Here is a 20,754-nt window from a genome sequence, read left to right as displayed (position 1 = left end):
GTTTGGCCACTCCCCTTATTTATCACTGTCCTTATTAATTTTCCAGCTTGATACCTCGGACAGTGCATATTACTCCTTTAATCCTCCTGTGGGTAGATTTGGTCACTTTTTAGTGCTTACAATGTCCGAATATTACTACGATGAGGCAGACTATTTTGAGGAGGAACCCTCTGGGTCTTTGGAGTATGAGCTCGTCGAAGCTCTTGATGTGGGAGTTCAGCACTCCGTTAATAAAGCAATGGTCAGGGCTATTACACCCTTGAAGCACAATTTATGCAACTATGCCTTACAACAGGGGTGGCTTCCAGCCTCCTCGCCCCGCACTTCTTCTGGGGTAAAACGCAAGAACCCACATTCTTCAGATTTTGTGAAACTCGCTAAAACCATGGCTTCAGACCATTCTTATGGATCTACGTCCAAAATTACTCCTTCTAGCTCCCCCCCCCGGAGATGATAGTAATACCTCCTCTGGTACTTCATCGGAGTCCGAGTCTTCTCCTCCTCCAGCAAAGAAATCACGCAAGGAGCGATTTGTGGACGCCCCCTCGCACCCCTCTTTATTGACCTTTGAGCCTTCTACAATTGTTCATCCGAACTCTTCCTCATGGCTCCCCTCAGATGAAGTTGCGACCTACGTCCATTCCCACTTACGTCAACCTTTTGACAAGGATGTTAGAGCACGTTTGCGCTCTGAATGTCCACGCCCAGACCTGGCAGACAAGATAACGGATACTCCTGATATGGATCCATCCATGCTTACATATCTTAAAAGAAGAGAGGTCTGGATCGGGCATGGAGATCCTGCCAAGATAAGTTGCTGGATTTATCCGGCCCCCTCACAAAGATTTTGGACTTGGGTTATATTGCCAAAGCCTCAGGGCAGATTATCAACCCTGATGATTTAATTGGTTGGGCCCAACGGGCAATATGTTTCCTAGGCAATGCAAACTGTGCCATGTCCAGTGAGCACCGTCGCTCTATCCTTTTAAAGCTTGGTCTCAAACTGGCTGAATTGTCTTCCTCGGAGTCCGGCCCTTTGGCTCAGGGTCTCCTTTTTGGTCAACCCTTTTTGAAAGAATTGACTAAGTTTGTCGCGACCTTCAGTGGTCTGGATAAGGCACAAGGCTCCTTAAAGCGGGCTTTCCGCCCGGTTTTTGGAAGGGCCGGACGATACAGGGGGCGGTCGTTCGGCCGAGGTTTCCAAAGAGGCACCGAACGAGGCTACGATACTCACCGTGGGAAATATCAGGAGTCCACTTCATCCGCCAATTTCTACCCCACACGAGGATCCTGAAACTCCAGCAGAAAAGGACGTTTTGGAGGCAATCAAGGAGGTCACCGCGATGCCACTCCTTCAGGTGAGCTTGATTCCCTTTTCAGAGGTTCTCTTGGGGGGCCGTCTCCAGTTGTTTCTCCACAAATGGCAAGAGATCTCGCAGGATGCGTGGATTCTGGATACGGTGCAAGAATGCAGAATAGAATTTCTTCATTCCCCCTCTCAGAGTCTTGCCCCCGGTCCGATGTTTTTTTCCCATCTAGATCGGGTCTTCATTTCCAGCAAGATAGATTCGCTTCTCCAAAAAGGGGCCATAGAGCAGACGGTTCGTCATCCTCAGGGTTGTTTTAAATCTCAAGGACTTCAATGGATGGGTGGTATATCGTCATTTCAAGATGGAGGGGATCCATCTTCTTCGCGATCTTCTTCAGGAAGGGGACTGGATGGTCCGTCTAGATCTGAAGGATACTTATCTGTCAGTTCCCATCTTCGGACCTCATCGTCGTTTTCTCTAATTCCAATGGCAGGGTCTATGGTACGAGTACAAAGTCCTTCCTTTCGGCCTCTCGTCAGCCCCTTGGTGCTTCACAAAGCTTCTGAGGCCTGTGGTCGAGTTTCTACGGGTCAGGGGCATTCGCCTCATTATTTATCTGGACGACATCCTCCTCATGGGTCAATGTCCTCGTCTTCTTTTACAACATCTTGCCTGGACCACGGATCTCTTGCAGAATCTAGGATTCTTGATCAACCCTCAAATGTCAATGTTGACTCCATCTCAGTCGGTGGAGTTTCTGGGCTTTCTTGTCAACTCCCTATCTTGTCAACTCCTCTTACCCCAACAGAAGATCAGATCGATCAAGAGAGAGTTGAGGTTGATTTTGAACAAGCAGACTGTGTCCTTGAGGTCTGTAGCCCGGGTCGTAGGGTTGTTGGCTTCTTCTATACAAGCGATTTTTCCAGGTCCTCTTCATTACCAAGCGCTTCAACGCCTCAAAATCCGCCATCTCCAGAAAGGCCTCAAGTATTCCGATCAGATTCCTCTTTCAGAGGAGGCGAGGTGGGAGATGTTATGGTGGCTGGAACATATGGAATCTTGGAACGGTCGGGCCCTTTTCGGCACCACTCCGGAAGTAGTGATCGAATCCGACACCAGTCGGTGGGGTTGGGGAGCCCGATGCGGTCAAGTGTCGACGGGCGGCCGTTGGTCTCCGGAAGAATTGAATCTTCACATCAATTGTCTGGAGCTATTAGCGGGCTCCTTTGCGATTCGTTGTCTCTCTTCCCGCCAGACAAATTGTTGCATCCTTCTCCGCATGGACAATGTGTCGGCGGTTTGGTATGTCAACAAGCTGGGGGGGACTCGGTCCCGTCTTCTGGCACAAATTGCCAAGGACTTTTGGCACTTTTGCCTTCAGAACAGTCTTTTTGAAGTGGCGGAGTATCTTCCAGGGTGCAGCAACCAAGTTGCGGATTGGAATTCCAGACATCTCTGAGATTTCAGCGATTGGCGGCTTCACCCACGAATGTTTAGATTGTTGGACAGGTTATGGGGCCCTTGCCAGATCGATCTGTTTGCCTCACGACTCAACAAACAACTTCCGGACTTTTTCAGCTGGCGTCCGGACCCGGAGGCTCTGGCCACGGATGCTTTTCTGCAAGTGTGGCCTCCAGTGATGTGTTATGCGTTCCCTCCGTTTCTAATGATCCCCTGGGTACTGGCCAGAACCAAATGTTATCGCTCAGACTTGATTCTGATCACTCCTCTTTGGAGGGCACAAGCATGGTTCCCGGTACTTCTCGAAATGCTATGTGCAGTTCCGGTTCTTCTTCCCCTTCGTTGGAATCTGTTGCTAGACCCTCTCCAATCTCCGCATCCGTTGATAACATCAGGTCAACTACGGCTGGTCGCTTGGCGATTTTCGGGGATCGTTGGAAAGTCCCTGGCCTTTCGGGAGACGCTACCAGATTTATCAATGAGGCTTGGTCGACCAACACACACAAACGTTATGCTTCAGCATGGAAACGATGGTGTGATTGGTGCTCTTCACGGGATTTGGATCCCTCTGCAGCAGATGTCTCCTTGGTAGTGAACTTCTTAGCGTCCTTAGCCGCTTCAGGTCTTGCTTATCGTACTGTTAATAATTTTCGATCGGCCATCTCGGCAGGTCACGTGGACCTTGAGGGCAAACCAATTGGGGATCATCCTTTGGTGTGTAAATTACTTAGGGGTATCCGGTTGGGAAATCCTCCGTGTCCTCGATATTCCGAGCTCTGGGATGTCTCCATTATACTTTGTTTCTTGGATTCCTGGCCTGTCAATCAGAGTTTATCTCGCAAACAGCTTTCTGCCAAACTAGCGATGCTACTTTGTTTGGTATCTTGTAAACGCGTATCTGATATTCGCGCTCTTGATCTAGCGGGTCGTAGTTTTTCCCCTGAGGGGGTTACTTTTTTGGTCACCAGACGCACAAAAACTAACACCAATTCTGTCACATATCCCGCGTTTCCTGACAATCCCAAACTATGTGTGGTACAATGTATCCGAGATTATGAGGTAAGTACTGAAGGTTTTTGTCAAGATTTGACTGGTCAATTGTTGATTGCTCTCCAGAAACCTTTTCGTCCAGTGACCCCAGCTACACTGGCACGTTGGGTGCGTTGGCTCATGAGCGAAGCTGGTATTGATGTTTCCAAATTTGGTGCTCATTCTGTGCGTGGTGCTATGGCATCCAATGCTTTTTCTAAGGGTGTCACTTTAGTGGACATTATGAAGACTGCTGATTGGTCCTCTGAATCTACATTTAAAACTTTCTATTATAAACCTATTGTAAATGTTGCATCTGTTGTGGTGGCACAGCTTTGAACAAGCATAATCGGAGCCTCCGGTCCTGACATAGAATTAAAAATTTGCGAACATTCGTGACAAGAATTTTCAATTCTATTAAGGACACGGAGGCGAGGATTATCCCACCCATACTCAGTATTGTACGGTTTGATTTGCACTGTTTTATTATGCAATGTATATTTATGCTCTTGTTCCCCCCCCCCCACCCCATTTTTTGCTATATTCCTTCTTGGGACTATGGTATTACGGCTTTATATTTCTATTTCCAGGTTCTGATCTCAAGTGAGCTCTGCTGCCTTTTTCATCCTAAAGAAGGATCTTCGTCGTCTTCCAGGACATGCTGTTCCTTTGAAGTTGTCTTCACATTTGTTGCTGCCTTTGGCCCTTGGATTCCTTTGGTTGAATGGACTTTTCCAGTTTCCTCGCATTCCGGACTGTGACTATATTGTGCCTTAACTTTTCACACAAAGAAAGAGGAAGTGGTATTCTCTTGTGATGCATTTATAGGGGACTACTCTATGGTTATGATGTGATACCCTCTAGGTTTATGGGTATTGTAGTACTTGTTGTGTTTTTTCTACTTTCTGATTGGCTGCTGAGATTTTCAGTAAAGAAAACGAGAAGCATAATCCTCGCCTCCTTGTCCTTAATAGAATTGAAAATTCTTGTCACGAATGTTCGCAAATTTTTAAGTGTTTTGCACACTTCTGTCATTGGGCTACATTTGGGCTACATCTGGGTGATATTTGGGCTACATTTGGGCTCTTTTTGTCTCTGGTGGCCATTTTAGGAGATTTATTTGTTATGAAGTTACCTAATTTCCTCATTTACTGCAGTCTCCTCAGTAGGAAATGCTTTCAGTTTTTTACTTTGATTCCATCAAGAAGGTATTCAGATATGTCACACATTTGCCATAAATTCTGAATGTTACCACTCTAGTTGCTCATTAGATCACTGTAGTAAAGCTACTGCTCACCACGGAAGTCTGCTGCTAGTATTAGAAGTGCATGTTTCAGTCTGCATATCAGAATTTTTTAATGAAATAGAAGAGGATTTGAGAAGTCACTCAAAATGTGCCCTAATTTTTCTTTCTTCAGCACTAATCATAATTTCTATGGCAAAATGAACCCCCTCATTGTGTTCCTTTTTAAATTAAATGTTTTAAGTGTTACCAGTTTATTCCAATCAAGATGGCTTCAGGTGTGCCATACTTTTGTCATAAGTAAGACAGTAAGCGCTCTAGTTGTTCTTAAGAACACTCTGGGACATTCTGTCATTGGGCTATACTTGGGCTACATCTGGGTGATATTTGGGCTACATTTGGGCTCTTTTGTCTCTGGTGGCCATCTTGGGAGATTTATTTGTTATGAAGTTTCCTAATTTCCTCATTTACTGCAGTCTCCTCAGTAGGAAATACTTTCAGTTTTTTACTTTGATTCCATCAAGAAGGCATTCAGATGTGTCACACATTTTCCATAAATTCTGAATTTTAGCACTCTAGTTGCTCATTAGATCACTGTAGTAAAGCTACTGCTCACCAGGCAAGTCTGCTGCTGGTATTCAAAGTGCATGTTTCAGTCTGCATGTCAGAATATTTTTATGAAATAAAAGAGGATTTCAGAAGTCAAAATGTGCCCTAGTTTTTCTTTCTGCAGCACTAATCATAATTTATATGGTAAAATGAACCCCCTCATTTTGTTCCTTTGTAAATTAAATGTTTTAAGTGTTACCACTTTATTCCAATCAAGATGGCTTCAGGTGTGCCATACTTTTGTCATAAGTAAGACTGTTAGCGCTCTAGTTGTTCTTTAGAGCACTCTGGGAAGCTCCAGTAGAACACAAAAGAATCAACTGACAGTCTCTGCCCTTGTTGGATGTACATGTTTTACTGAGAATGTCAGACTTCATTCTTACATGACTGAGAACGATAATGTGAATTTACAGAAAATATGCTCTCAGTTCAGCTTATAGATCACCTTCCAAACCTCTGTGGGAAAAGTATGAGAAAATAGTTTTCTCTCAAACATGGTTCGTGATATCACAGCAGAAGGCTTTTTCACATGGTAAAATCACCTTAGAACACACCACAATTCCTAAAATGAGTATGGTGCCATCAACAAATGATTTATAATGTAACTAAAGTCTTAAAACCTTCTATTAACTGCAATGCTTTTTAATGAAGTGCTATCATGTATATTGGTCCCAAGATGGCTGCCAACACTTCTTGGATGAAGTGCTGACAGCCAATCAGATCTCACGATGAGATGTGTGGCTAGGCCCCTCCCAGATATGTATGTGATTTTACTTTTGATTTTCTCAGGAACTACTGAACAGATTGACACCATATATGCAAAAGGCACATGCCTGACCTGAGGACTACCTCTTTGCCAAATTTCAAGTAATTCTGTTCAGCCGTTCGGGCTGTACCTTGGACTAAAGGTCCCTATGGAAAATTGTATTAGGAAAACGCGTTTTGGGATCCCCCCTTTTTCTCAGCCCCCGCTTGACGAATCCCCCCGAGACTTTCAGGGTAGGAGCGGAGTGGAGAGCCCCACCTATTTTGAAAATTTCGCAATGATTTGTCAAACGGCGCCAAAGTTATTCCAAATAGAATGTTGCGGATTTCCTATGGAAACACGGTCCTAACTATAACTATCTACTGGCGACCGCCAGTAGATAATATATATATATATATATATATATACACACATATATATATGTGTGTGTGTGTGTGAGTGTGTGTGTATACATATATAGATATATATGTTTCTTTTTGAATAGAAACAAGGTCCTAACTATGACTACCTACTGGTGCCTGCCTTAGGTAATATACATATATATATGTATATTGTGTGAGTGAGAAGCGCGGAATGGATCAGCGATAGTGAGCCGGCTTTGGAGGATTTAAAAAAGCTTAACCCGGTGACCGCCAGCAAACGGAAGAGGAAAAAGACACACGCGAACACTGAAATGCCAGGGACGCGCAGACTGTTACCGGAGGGTGGAGGTAAGCTTGAGCCACTGGTGTGAAAGCAAGCGTATATGCCTCTCAGCGAATGTGTGAGAGCAACAATGTTACGGCTGGCTACTTCTGCATAATCTTGAAAACAAACCAAGCCTTTAGTTACCACAATTGTAGTTTCAACAAGAAACGTGTGGATCGTGGCAGGACGTGTGTTTTTCAGTGCAGTTGGAAGAATGATCCTGGTGATCTAAAGCAGTGAATCTGCCAGGAAAGTTATCAGGATATTATACAAAAGCCTAAAATGTAGAAACAAGAGGCCAAATGGAAGGAATTCGTGATTATTTTTTTGATCACGAGATAGACGTACAAAATAAAACAGAGATTAAAATAGCTTCATAAAAATCAGATACACGGAGCAAATTGAAATTATGGGAAAAACTAAGTAGAAAAGAAATAAATAAATGGTGGGAGCTAATCGCTTTGAAAAAATACCTGGAAGTACAAAGAGTACCGAGGGGCCTGAGAATATCATTGATGCCCAGCCACCAAGACTCCACTGACAAGTTACTTCAAGAATGGGGAGAGCATATTCTAAATTTGTCGATGGGTCTAATGGCCATACTGGTAAAGCATATTGAAATAGAGCTAAACAAAATCAAAGCTGAATTAAAGGACTTGGAAAAAGAACTGGCAACCCTGGAATTGAATCCAGAAATGAACAAATTAAAAGAGGAAGCAAAACGGCATATCGAAAAACATGAGGAATTAGTAAGATCTCGGAAACAGACAAAATTCCAGCGTGACAAGAATGATTATGCTGAAGGGCGAATTTTCACATACTCGAGGAAGTTTGACATATATAAGCAACAGGACAGAATGGATGGTGCAAAGCATGTATCTAGCAGTATCTCGTCCCTAACATCAACAGATTTAAGTGGACCCGAATCAAGTGGAGAAAAAACTAAACAGAGTTTTTTAGGGGATATAAAACTGGTGTTACAATTAAGACAATGGGAACATAACCAAAATACCTCACAAGGCCAAAGGGGAAGAGGACGCCAATGGGAATCCAGAAAACAACAAGCAGAGGAATGAGGAGAGAGTGGTGCAATAGAAAAGATCGGAACCACAACAATGAGTATGCGTCAGAAAAAGAACTCCTAACCCAAAGGAATGAGTTAACAGTTTTAAACCTTTCTGACCAAAATATATCAGAATCTGAGGTATCATTATTAAACCATGGAATTAATTGCTGTCCAAAACAACAAATGGACAAAGCTCAAACAAGAATAGATATCTACAAGTATGTGAGAAAAATTAAACTAGCGAAGACCTTCAGAGAAAATAAAGAAATGAGCATTCACGCAAAAAGGAAAAGGACAAAAACACCTGTCTCAAGTCTGACAACAAAGGACACAGTCCCATTATTGACCTTGATAAATCTAGATGTAGAAGAAGAATGTGAGGAAGTCACACTTGAAACTGCATGTCCCCAAATGGGAGCAGGCCTGAGCGGAAAAAAGCCAACGTCACGCTTCTATCCCCAATTAACGCCGGGTAATAAGATTGACATCTTTCAGGAAGCAGTAATTCAAGACCTTTTCAAACTTAAGAAAACCAAACACCAAGACAATTTAACCAATCAGGAAAGAGCAGCTCTGATGGATTTAACACAGGATCAAGAAATTGTCATCAAACTGGCCGTCAAGGGTGGTAACATCGTCATCTGGAACACAAAGGACTAAGAGACAGAGGCCCATCTACAACTAAAAAACGTCGAATATTATCAAAAATTAGAGAATAATCGAACAATGATATTTAAGAACATCTTGGACCGAAAACTGATGGAATCACAAGGATTAATTGTCGATGAGGAGTGAAAATACCTCACAACAGAATTTCCAGTCACAGCAACCATTTACTTCCTTCCAAAGCTCCATAAAGATCCCTTGAAACCACCAGGACATCCAATTGTATCTGCAAAAGGATCCCTACTTGAACCCATAGCTAATTACATTGACTTTTTCCTAATGCCATTTATGTTAAGCTTAAATTCCTACATAAAAGATACAAGTGATCTATCACGGCACTTACAAGATATACCTTGGCAGTAATCCTACACGTTGATAACTATGGACGTAGTATCACTATAAACTAACGTTGACAACAATATAGGAATGCAGGCTTATGTTTTTTTCTTAAAAGAAAGAAACATACAATATAATCAACATATTCAAATGCTCTTGGATATGATCAACATGTGTCTAACCCAAAATATCTTTTTGTTTGGCGAGGAGATCCCTAAGCAGGTAAAAGGATGTGCAATTGGGTTTTCCTTTAGCCCAAGCTATGCCTGCCTCGTGATGGGGTAGTGGGAACAACAGATAGTGTGGCATCCAAACAATGATGAATATGTAAATAAGACTGGTTTGTGGCTTCAATTTATCGATGACCTTTTAATCATCTGGGACAGATCTGAGAGAGAATTCCAAGAACACTTTGAAATTTTAAACTCTCCAGCAAGGAGAGAGTGGTATTCTTGGACACAGAAATATATATAGTTAACAACCAAATTCAGACAACATTGCATTGCGAACAAACATTGACAAATGCCACATTACATGCAGAAAGGTTTCATAAATCATCTGTAATCCAAAATATACCCTATGGAGAATTCTTGAGAATTCGACGAATCTGTTCAGAAGAAACAGAATGGAAAAAAATAGCATGGCAACGTCTGCAAGATTCAAACAAAGAGGATATAAAGATATGAACATAAGGAGATGTTGGCAAAGAGCAAATCAAAAGACAAGAGAAGAAGCATTACAAATCAAACCAGCAATTGAACCAAAAGAAGAACCCATAAGACTAAGCATGGACTACTCAAACAAATCCAAGAAAATGACTGAAATCCTGAAAAAAAACTGGAAGATACTCCAACTGGACCCCACGATAGGAAAAATAATGGGAAAACATCCAAACATAAAATATCGAAGGGCAAAATACCTAAAGGATAAGTTGATCCATAGTCCCTTCCAAAAAAAGAACAACAAAGGAAATCAGTGGTTAATAATAAAAGGATTCGTAAGGTGCCACAGCTGTAAGGTCTGCCAAATAGCAAGGAATACAACAGAAGTAAGAATGGCAAACAACAAGCTATGGCAAATAAAGGAACTAATAACATGCAGAAGTCAATACGTGGTCTACGTCAGAGAGCGTACCTGTTTGAAATTCATAGGGAGCACGATATGCGAACTCAAAAATAGAATCCTCGAACATGTTCGTGCCACAGTAAATAAAGATCGAGGAAATGCAGTGGCCAAACACATGGAGTTCAACCATGATGGAAATTGGATTCTGCTAAAGTTTTACACAGTGGAGATAATACCACTAAGCAATTGTGGTGGTAATCGAGAGAAAAAACTACATGAAAGGGAATCGAGACAGATCCTGAATTTCCGAACATACTTAATCAAAGCGAAGAATTATATGTCCATCTATAACCTGATATGATATGTATTCGAACTATCATATAGTTTATGCTACAGAAAAATCACAAAATTTGGAGTCTCTCTGAAATTCACATTTATCTTTATTTTAATATTTACTATTTTCATCTTTAAGATGAATTGCAGCATTGATATAAAGGAAAGGAAGTAAACAACATGAGATACTGATATGTATGAAATATGAAAAATTAAAATAATTATGATTTGGCAATGCCCTCTAGAGGGCAGAAATGTGGACAAAGGTTCAAGGATTAATTGTTTGAAATTACTGAATGAACAAAAGTTTAATATCCACTTGTTGAAAATCATTGAATGAGTATTCTTACAAAAAGCATAAACAATATTAATTGATATTAGAAGGAGGTCATAAATGATGAAACAAGAGAGTGGGGATTCATCTTCTTTTCTCTCTCTTTCTAATTTTGTACTATTACTATTGTCTCTCCTCTTTTTGATTTTGCTAAGTGCTCCCCGTCCCTCACTTTTTTCTTTCACTTCACAACTCACTTGAAAACTTTATTAAATGTCCTTTCACTATAACTCCCACAATACAAGACAATAGGGAACAATGTGAGAAGAATGTCACATGATGTGTAAAATGCTTCTCATTGGTTCCTCTGAATATTGTCATTTGCACCGTGATCAATTTCTCAGTGGAGAACGAAACGCGTCGGTGTGGCTTTTAAACCTGACAAAGCGATCACCAAGTCCGGGATTGCGACCGTCTTTCCTTCTTTCAGACGGCTTTGTGAAAATTTAATTCTGGCTTGGCTCAGCCAGAGGTCAAGCACCGAGTGAGAAGCACCGAATGGATCAGCGATAGTAAGACCTCCGACCCTCAGTCTAGGTCCACTCTCTACACACAGTTCTGCTGTGCTGTCTCTTTCCTCCAGACCCCGACCTCCTGCTTGGGAGGTTCAAGGCTGCTGTCCGCTCATGCACCTGCTGCCCGCGCCAACTGGGACCAGACTGCCTGCAACCACCGTAACCTTTCTCAGCCATTTTATTTCTTAATTTTTCCCTGTTCTGCCACTGTTATTGTGCCCATCTGTGTCTTGCTCTAATTCCACCACTGCTTTTATTTTCTCGGGCCTGCCTGTTCCTTTCGTCTTTCAACACTGCTGTCCCTGCAGCCCCTCCCCCCCAGAAATCACCCTGGGAATTTCCCTCCGGAATTCCCCCCAGAATTCCCCCACTCCCGCCTCTCAGCCTCTCCCCCCTCCCACCTCCCCTACTTAATGGTGGCTGCTGCGCCAAAGACAAGCTCGTCTGCGCCCATCTGCGACCCGACCGCAGCCAGCGCCAGGAACCCTGGACCTCCCACTACCCATTGCTATGACACTACCACCCTCCTCGCACTTAACCCTGAAAGACTTTGAGAATGCCAACAGGCCTAGCTGAACATGACCCATGGCCAGTTCTCCTGCCTCCACTGCCGCCAGAACCTCACCGCCACCCCGGCCTAAAACACTGCCGACGCCAGCACCGGCGACACCCTAAAATCCATCCTCCTCAACGTACGCTCCGTACACAAACACGCCATCTGGAACCTACTCGACTCTCTCTTGCCCGACATCGCCTTCTTCACAGAGACCTGAACCAACGCATCCTCCGCCCCGACATCAGCATCGCAATCCCAGATGGATACAAGATCCAGAGGAAAGACAGCCCCAACCACCCAGGAGGGAGCCTCGCCATCGCCCACAAGAGGATCCTTCGCTTCACCACCTTCAGCAAAACCTTACCCTCTGCAGAACACCTGCACTTCCAGATTCAGACCACCCCCAAAGCCACACTCCAAGGAACCCTTGTCTACAGACCCCCCGGCCCCTGAACACCCTTTGCCACCACCATCACTGTCTTCATCACACCCCACACCATCGCCTCAACAAACTACATACTCATTGAAGACCAGAACTTCCACCTCGACAACCCCAGCGACCCCAACTCCACTATCCTTTGTGGCAACCTTTCCAGCATTGGGCTTAAACAACTCGTCAACACACCGACCCACAGAGCAGGACACACCCTCAACCACATCTCCGAGGCAGGAAACAGCATCCAATTCAGCCACGCAACACAGCTGCCATGGATCGACCACTACTACGTACACTTTGCCATCAACAACCCCAAGGGACCCAAACCAGCCCCTCGTCCACCACGAAGGAACTGGAGCAAGGTCACCTAGGAGCAACGGAACTCCACCCTCACCCAAGACAACCAGACCTGGGCACCCGACGCAAACGACGCAGCCAGAGAACTCCACACCTGGATCTCCGACTGCACAGACAAGGTCGCCCCGCTACGCAACCCCGACAGAAAACACCCCAGGAAAGCCAACTGGTTCACCACCGCTCTCCAAGAAGCCAGACGGACCTGCAGACGCCTGGAGAAGAACTGGAGAATCACCAAGACAACCAAAAACCACACAACCTACAAGGACGCCATGACGGACTACCACAACCAGATCAGAGCCACCAAGAGGAAATTCATCCACAACAAAATCCTGGCCAACTCCACCAACTCCAAGGAACTTTGCAGTGTCATTCAAGAATTCACCAACCCATGCAGCGAAACCACAGACATCACCCCATCCCAAGACCTCTGCGACAAGCTTGGAACCTATTTCCACCTCAAGATCAAAAACCTCTACGACAACCTCATCGACCATCCATCAGGTGCCACAGATAGCCCCCGCCCCCCAGAAACACCAGCCCGCCCACCATCTCCAACTGGACACCGATCACGGCTGAAGACACCCACTTGACCATGAAAAGCATCCACTTGGGGGCCGTCACCAACCCCTGCCCCCTCACATCTACCATAGAGCCGCGGCAACCATCACACCCGAACTACAACGCACCATCAATTCCACCTTCAAAACAGGCCCCTTCCCAAATGATTGGAAGCGCGCAGAAGTCAGACCTTTGCTCAGGAAGCCCACAGCTGACCCCACCAACCTCAAGAACTATCAGCCCATCTCGCTCCTCCCCTTCACAGCCAAAGTTGCAGAGAAAACTCTCAACAGGAAACTGACACGATTCATTGATGAGAACGCTGTCCTCGACCCATCCCAATCCGGATTCCGAAGCAACCACAGCACAGGGACTGCCCTGCTTGCCGCCACAAATGACATACGCACCCTTCTGGACCAACGCCACTCTACAACCCTCATCCTACTCGGCCTATCAGTGGCCTTTGACACGTCTCCCACTGCACACTAGTCGCCAGACTACACGACGCAGGCATACAAGGAACTGCCCTGGACTGGATCTGATCATTCCTCACCGGCAGAAGCCAAAGGATCAGACTCCCACCCTTCCTCTCCGACTACACAAAAATCACCTGTGGAGTCCCACAGGGTTCATCCCTGAGCCCCACCCACTTCAACATCTGCATGGACCCCCTCGTAGCCATTGTCCAACACATGGCCTCAACATCATATCCTATGCCGACGACACCCAACTCATCCTTTCCCTCACCAAAGACCCCACCACTGCCAAACTCAACTTCCAGAAAGCAATGCAAGACATCGCTGTCTGGATGACCAACAGTTGCCTGAAGCTCAATGCTGAGAAGACAGAAGTCCTTGTCCTCGGTACCACCCCTTCTGCATGGGACAGCACCTGGTGGCCGACCGCCCTCGGAAGTCCACCTACCCTTTCAGACCACGCCAAGAACCTCGTCATCATACTCGACTCATCACTCACCATGAACTAACAGGTCAACGCTGTCACCTCCAGCTGCTTCAACACCCTCCACATCCTCTGCAAGACCTTCAAGTGGATCCCCCCTGAGTCAAGGAAGACAGTCACCCATGCACTCATCACCAGCAGACTGGACTATGGAAAAACCCTCTATGCTGGCATCAACAAGTCCCTACTCCGCAAACTCCAGACAATGCAGAACACCGCCGCCAGACTAGTCCTCGGCATCCCCCAACACAAACACATCAGTCAACACCTACGAAGTCTCCACTGGCTCCCCGTGGAGAAAAGAGTCACTTTCAAAATCCTCACTCACGCCTACAAATGCCTACACAACAACGGACCCATCAACATCAAGAAAGCTTTATTCGGCTGCTTTTTTAAACAGACATAAAAGCACATTAAAAAAACTATCCCATTTCATATTAAATTACAAAATATTAAAATGATAAACACTTCTCAAGTTTTACAATTTGAGGTAATAATTATAGCTCATCAATTATAATACATTTCCTGTGTAGAAACACCTTCTTTAAAAACATTGCTAATCTCCATGCTATGTGCTCATTTTCCAATAGCTTAAGTAAAATAAAGGCTGGGCGACATTGCCTCAACCCTAGATTTTTTTTTAATGGAATTATCCACACCTTCCTTAGTTCATGATAAAATGTACAAAACAGGAACCAATACATCAGCGACAGAATCAACTTCCACGTACCCAAAAGAAACTTCCGATCTTCCAACCTTGCACTGGCCGAAACCCTGCGCATCCACAGAGGTACATATACAAATGGTTGTAGTTAATTGATCAATTTGTATATATATATATTCACTGAAAAAACATAGGTTTCAGACACATTATAGATAGAAATTAGCATTTGAAAACCATAGGAATTCACCAAAAAAACATAGGTTTCAGGCACGTTATAGTTAAAAATTTGCATTTCAAAAATCATAGAAATTCACTGAAAAAACATAGTTTTCGGGAAAGTTATAGTTAGTTGGACATTTCACTCATACAAAACCATAGAAATTCCGGTGTTATAGTTAGTTCAGCTAACTATAACTCGTGCCCCCGCAATGCACTGCTGATGAAGTCACATAATATATCATTCATGACATGGTCAGTGACATCACTGATGACATCACTGATGACATCATCCAGTGACTGTGTGTTTCCGTAAAGTTTACATTTGTTTTATATATATGCCAAGCTGTATTGAAGAATGAGTGGGTATATAAGTGTCTGTATTGAGGATTTAGTAGGTACATGACTGACTGTATAAGTGGGTGATTAAAAGTGTCTTTCTGAATGCATGGGTTAGTGACTAAACTGTGTGAAAGTCTGTATCCGTCAGTCTGTTGTTGTGTAAGCTGCTGCATGGGTTGATGAGTAGCTGCAGGAGTGTCTATATGAGTTATTGATTGCTTGCCTGAGTATTTGTATGGTTGACTGAGTGTGTGTGTGGGTGTGTGGGAGGTGTGTGACTCTGTGCATAGATGTGTGAGTGGTTGATTCACTGGGTGTATGGGTTCAAGAGTGCATGTGGAAACAGCTGTATGGGTGGGTGAGTGTGTGTATGGGTGTGTTGGTGAGTGAATGGATGTCTCAGTGGTACATGTGCAAGTAGGTACATATGTAAAAGGCATTATATGTGAGTGATGGTGTATATAAATAGCTATATGTGAGAGTCAGTAATTGTGAGAGTGGCTGCATGGATGAGTGTGTATTTGTATCAGTGATTCTATAAGAGAGAAATTTTGTGTGAGTATCTGTATGAATAAGTGAGGTGGTGTCTGTATAACTGTATAGGTGAGTAAATGGAAGTATGATTGATTCTTTGCATGACTGACTAGGTGTGTGAGTAACTCTGGATATGTGGCAGTGTGTGAGTATCAGTATAGGTGTAGGAGTGCATATGATAGAGTTGTATTGATGAGTGACTGCATGTATGAGTGATTGTATGGGTGAATGAGTGGATGCATGTGTAGACCTAGCAATCCATCAGCGCGTACTTAGTAACTGGTATTGATGTGTCTATTTTTTCAAAAATCGTAGTCTGTATTTTAGAGTGGGTGTATCAAAGGTTATATTCAGGTATGAGGAGGTGAATCAGATTTTCACGTGGATGATGTCATCAGTGATGTCATCAGCAAGGTCATTTAAGATGTCATCAGTGATGTCATCAGTGAGGTCACTGACCATGTCTTGAATGATGTCATATGTGACGTCATCAGCAGTGCATTGCGGGGGCTCGAGTTATAGTTAGCTGAACTAACTATAACACTGGAATTTCTATGGTTTTGTACGAGTGAAATGTCCAACTAGCTATAACGTTCCTGTAACCTATGGTTCTTTCAGTGAATTTCTATGTTTTTTTTAATGCTAATTTCTAACTATAACGTGCCTGAAACCTATAGGTTTTTTTGTGAATTTCTATGGTTTTTTAAATGCTAATTTCTAACTATAACGTGCCTGAAACCTAAGGTTTTTTCAGTGAATTTCAAAGGTTTTTTAAATGAAAATTTGTAAGTCTAATGTACCTCAATCCTATGTTTTTTTTATTTTCTATACATATATATATTTTTAAAAAATTGTGAATAATTATAAGTTAGGAAAACTATATTTATTCTTTTTTTTTTGTAATACTATATAGAAGTCGCGCACCCTTCGCGCATCCTACACAATGGCTGCGTGCATTCTGGTAGCAATTTTGAAAAGTCGCGCTGGGATCGCGACTTTGGCGTAATTTGTAAAGTATGAAATATCTTTAAATTAATTATAAATAAAAGTTTTCCTTTAAGTGTTTGTCTAAATTTATTAATAAAAGTATTTTTAAAGTATTATTTTCAATATAATTTCGACAAAAGTAATGTTACGAAATGCGCGGTGTAGCCGCTTAATGCGTGCAACATCTCCCCATGCGTATGTCTGGGGTTGTGCCGTGATCGCGCTGAGATCGAGCAGAAGTTGAGACTTCGGCATACTTTTAAAGTTGAAAAAATGACTATAGAAAGTTTGAATATGATATTAGACTGAAAAGTTTTGCTAATATACTTATTAAAAGTGTATAGAAATGTTTATTTATAGTGTATAATGAAATGTATGATTTTCGCGGGTGCGCGAAGTGTGCGTGACGAGTGCGTGCACACTACACGACTTTATGTTAGCAAAAAAAAAAAGGAATCTGATTGGTTGAAATCAATTTCATTGGGAAAGAGGGAGGATCCATCCTTCTGATATTTCCCTTACTTTTTGTCCTTGATAGAGAGAAGACCTGTTTCTTGCTTCTCTTTAGATTGATATACCTTTTTTGTGTGTTTGTTTATTTTTAATACAACCATGGCTTCTAGTTTTGCCGAAGTTGATCCACTTGCAGTAGAGGAGGAAGAACAGATGGTGCAGCAGAAGAAGAAAAGAAAGGAAAGCATCGTTTGGTCCTTTTTTAGTGTACAAGAGGACCTGCGATGGATGCCGCTTCTCCCTCCAGTAACCTAGAACGGCACAGTACGGTCAAACTGCAGTGGGACGCACACTCGTTGACCTCTCATGGCACTGCTCCACACTTCGGGGAGGACGCTTTCCAATAGCTGTGTTTTCTGATGACGTGTCGTGCCGGCCCCGTCCAACAACAGAAGTCCTTTAGATCGAAACCCACTCTCTCACCTGAAGTGAAACCAGGCAACGCGGACACTTTCACAATACAACAGCCGGGAATGCACTTTTCAGTAAAAAAACACATTCCTTCCATGCCGGGAATGCACTTTTCAGTAAAAAAACACATTCCTTCCTCCTAATCAAATAAAAGACTCACTGAAGAACAGGGGCCAGCTTCGATCGGTAAACAGCTGTTACAACGACTTTTTTACTGCGCAATACCATTACAACGAATGCATTACCATGCATGCGTTGTACATCGCGAAGTCATTACTATGCATTTTTTTAGAACGCATGGTCATTTACCTCGCATGCCTTTACAACAAATTTTGTTGTAAAGGTATGTATGAAAAATGACCATTCGTTCTAAAACAACTGTAGACGATCCACGTCTTTGTAAGGAAACGTAGGCTGTTCTGTATCCTAACAACAACATGCACCACCCATCAGAGACGACGTGAAGCAGGAACCACAAGGAGTGACAGGTAAGGGGGATTGGGCATGGGGTGGGTGTTACTTTTCTAGGGTTTAGGGTAGTGCAGTGGTGTTTGGGTAGTGTAAGGGGTCGTGGTGGGGTAGTGTTTTAGGGTTTAGGTAAGTGCATTGGTGTTTGTGTAGTATAGGGGGTCGCGCTGGGGGTAGTGTTTTAGGGTTTAGGGTAGTGCAGTGGTGTTTGGGTAGTGTAGGAGATCATGCTGGGGGTAGTGTTGTAGGGTTTAGGGTAGTGCAGTGGTGTTTTGGTAGTGTAGGGGGTCATGCTGGGGTAGATTTAGGGTTAAGGGCAGTGCAGTGGTGTTTTGGTAGTGTAGGGGGTCATGCTGGGGGTAGATTTAGGGTTTAGGGTAGTGAAGTGGTGTTTGTGTAGTTTAGGGGTCATGCTGGGGGTAGTGATTTATGGTTTAGAGTAGTGCAGTGATGTTTGGGTAGTGTAGGGGGTCGTGCTGGGGTAGTGTTTTAGGGTTTAGGTTAGTGCACTGGTCTTTGTGTAGTGTAGGGGGTTGTGCTGGGGGTAGTGTTTTAGGGTTTAGGGTAGTGTGGTGGTGTTTGTGTAGTGTAGTGGGTCATGCTGGGGGTAGACTTCTAGAGTTTAGGTTAGTGCAGTGGCGTTTGTGTAGTGTAGGTGGTCGTGCTGGTGGTAGCGTTTTAGGGTTTAGAGTAGCGCAGTGGTGTTTGGGTAGTGTAGGGGTCATGCTGGGGGTAGCGTTTTAGGGTTTAGGGTAGTGCAGTGGTGTCTGAGTAGTGTAGGGGGTCATGCTGGGGGTAGTGTTTTAGGGTTTAGGGTAGTGCAGTGGTGTTTGTGTAGTGTAGTGGGTCATGCTGGGGGTAGTGTTTTAGGGTTTAGAGTAGCGCAGTGGTGTTTGGGTAGTGTAGGGGTCATGCTGGGGGTAGTGTTTTAGGGTTTAGGGTAGGGCAGTGGTGTCTGAGTAGTGTAGGGGGTCATGCTGAGGGTAGTGTTTTAGGGTTTAGGGTAGTGCAGTGGTGTTTGCGTAGTGAAGGGGGTCATGCTGGGGGTAGTCTTCTAGGGTTTAGGATAGAGCAGTGGTATTTGGGTAGTGAGGGGGTTGTGCTGGTGGTAGTGTTTTAGGGTTTAGAGTAGCGCAGTGGTGTTTGGGTAGTGTAGGGGTCATGCTGGGGGTAGTGTTTTAGGGTTTAGGGTAGCGCAGTGGTGTCTGAGTAGTGTAGGGGTCATGCTGGGGGTAGTGTTTTAGGGTTTATGGTAGTGCAGTGGTGTTTTGCGTAGTGAAGGGGGTCGTGCTGGGGGTAGTGTTTTAGGGTTTAGGGTAGAGCCGTGGTATTTGGGTAGTGAAGGGGGTCGTGCTGGGGTAGTGTTTTAGGGTTTAGGCTAGTGCAGTGGTGTTAGTGTAGTGTAGGGAGTCCTGTTCTAGGGTTTAGGGTAGTGCAGTGGTGTAAGGGTAGTGTAGGGGGTCATGCTGGGGGTAGTGTTTTAGGATTTAGGGTAGTGCAGTGGTGTTTCGGTTGTGTAGGGGGTCGTGCTGGGGGTAGTGTTTTAGGGTTTAGGGTAGTGCAGTGGTTGGGTAGTGTAGGGGGTTGTACTGGCGGTAGTCTTTTAGGGTTTAGGGTAGTGCAGTGGTGTTTGTGTAGCTTAGGGGGTTATGCTGGAGGTAGTGTTTTAGGGTTTAGGGTAGTGCACTGGTGTTTGTATAGTGTAGTGGGTTGTGCTGGGGCAGTGTTTTAGGGTGTAGGTTAGTGCAGTGGTGTATGTGTAGTGTAGGGGGTCATACTGGGAGTAGATTTAGGGTTTAGGGTAGTGCAGTGGTGTTTGTGTAGTGTAGGGGGTCGTGATAGGGTAGTGGTTTAGGGTTTAGGGCAGTGCAGTGGTATTTGTGTAGTGTAGGGGGTCATGCTGGTGGTAGTGTTTTAGGGTTTAGGGCAGTACAGTGGTGTGTGTGTAGTGTAGGGGGTAGTGTTTTAGGGTTAGGGTAGTGCAGTGGTGTTTGTGTATTGTAGGGGGTCATGCTGGGGGTAGTGTTTTAGGGTTTAGAGTAGCACAGTGGTGCTTGGGTTCTGTTTGGGGGTTCGTGCTGGGGGTAGTGTTTTAGGGTTTAGGGTAGTGCAGTGGTGTCTGTGTAGTGTAGGGGTAGTGTTTTAGGGTTTATGGTAATGCAGTGGTGTTTGTGTAGAGTAGGGGATCTTCGTGGGGGTTGTGTTTTAGGGTTAAGGGTAGTGCAGTGATATTTGTGTGGTATAGAGGCTTGAGTTTTAAGGTTTAGGGTAGTGCAGTGGTGTTTGGGTTGTGTAGTGGTTCGTGCTGGGGTAGATTTATTGTTAAGGG

The sequence above is a fragment of the Triturus cristatus genome, chromosome 11 (genome assembly GCF_964204655.1).
Source record: "Triturus cristatus chromosome 11, aTriCri1.1, whole genome shotgun sequence".
Lineage (NCBI taxonomy): Eukaryota > Metazoa > Chordata > Amphibia > Caudata > Salamandridae > Triturus > Triturus cristatus.
The sequence above is the reverse complement of the archived record's forward strand: the minus strand, read 5'-3'. Positions refer to the sequence as shown.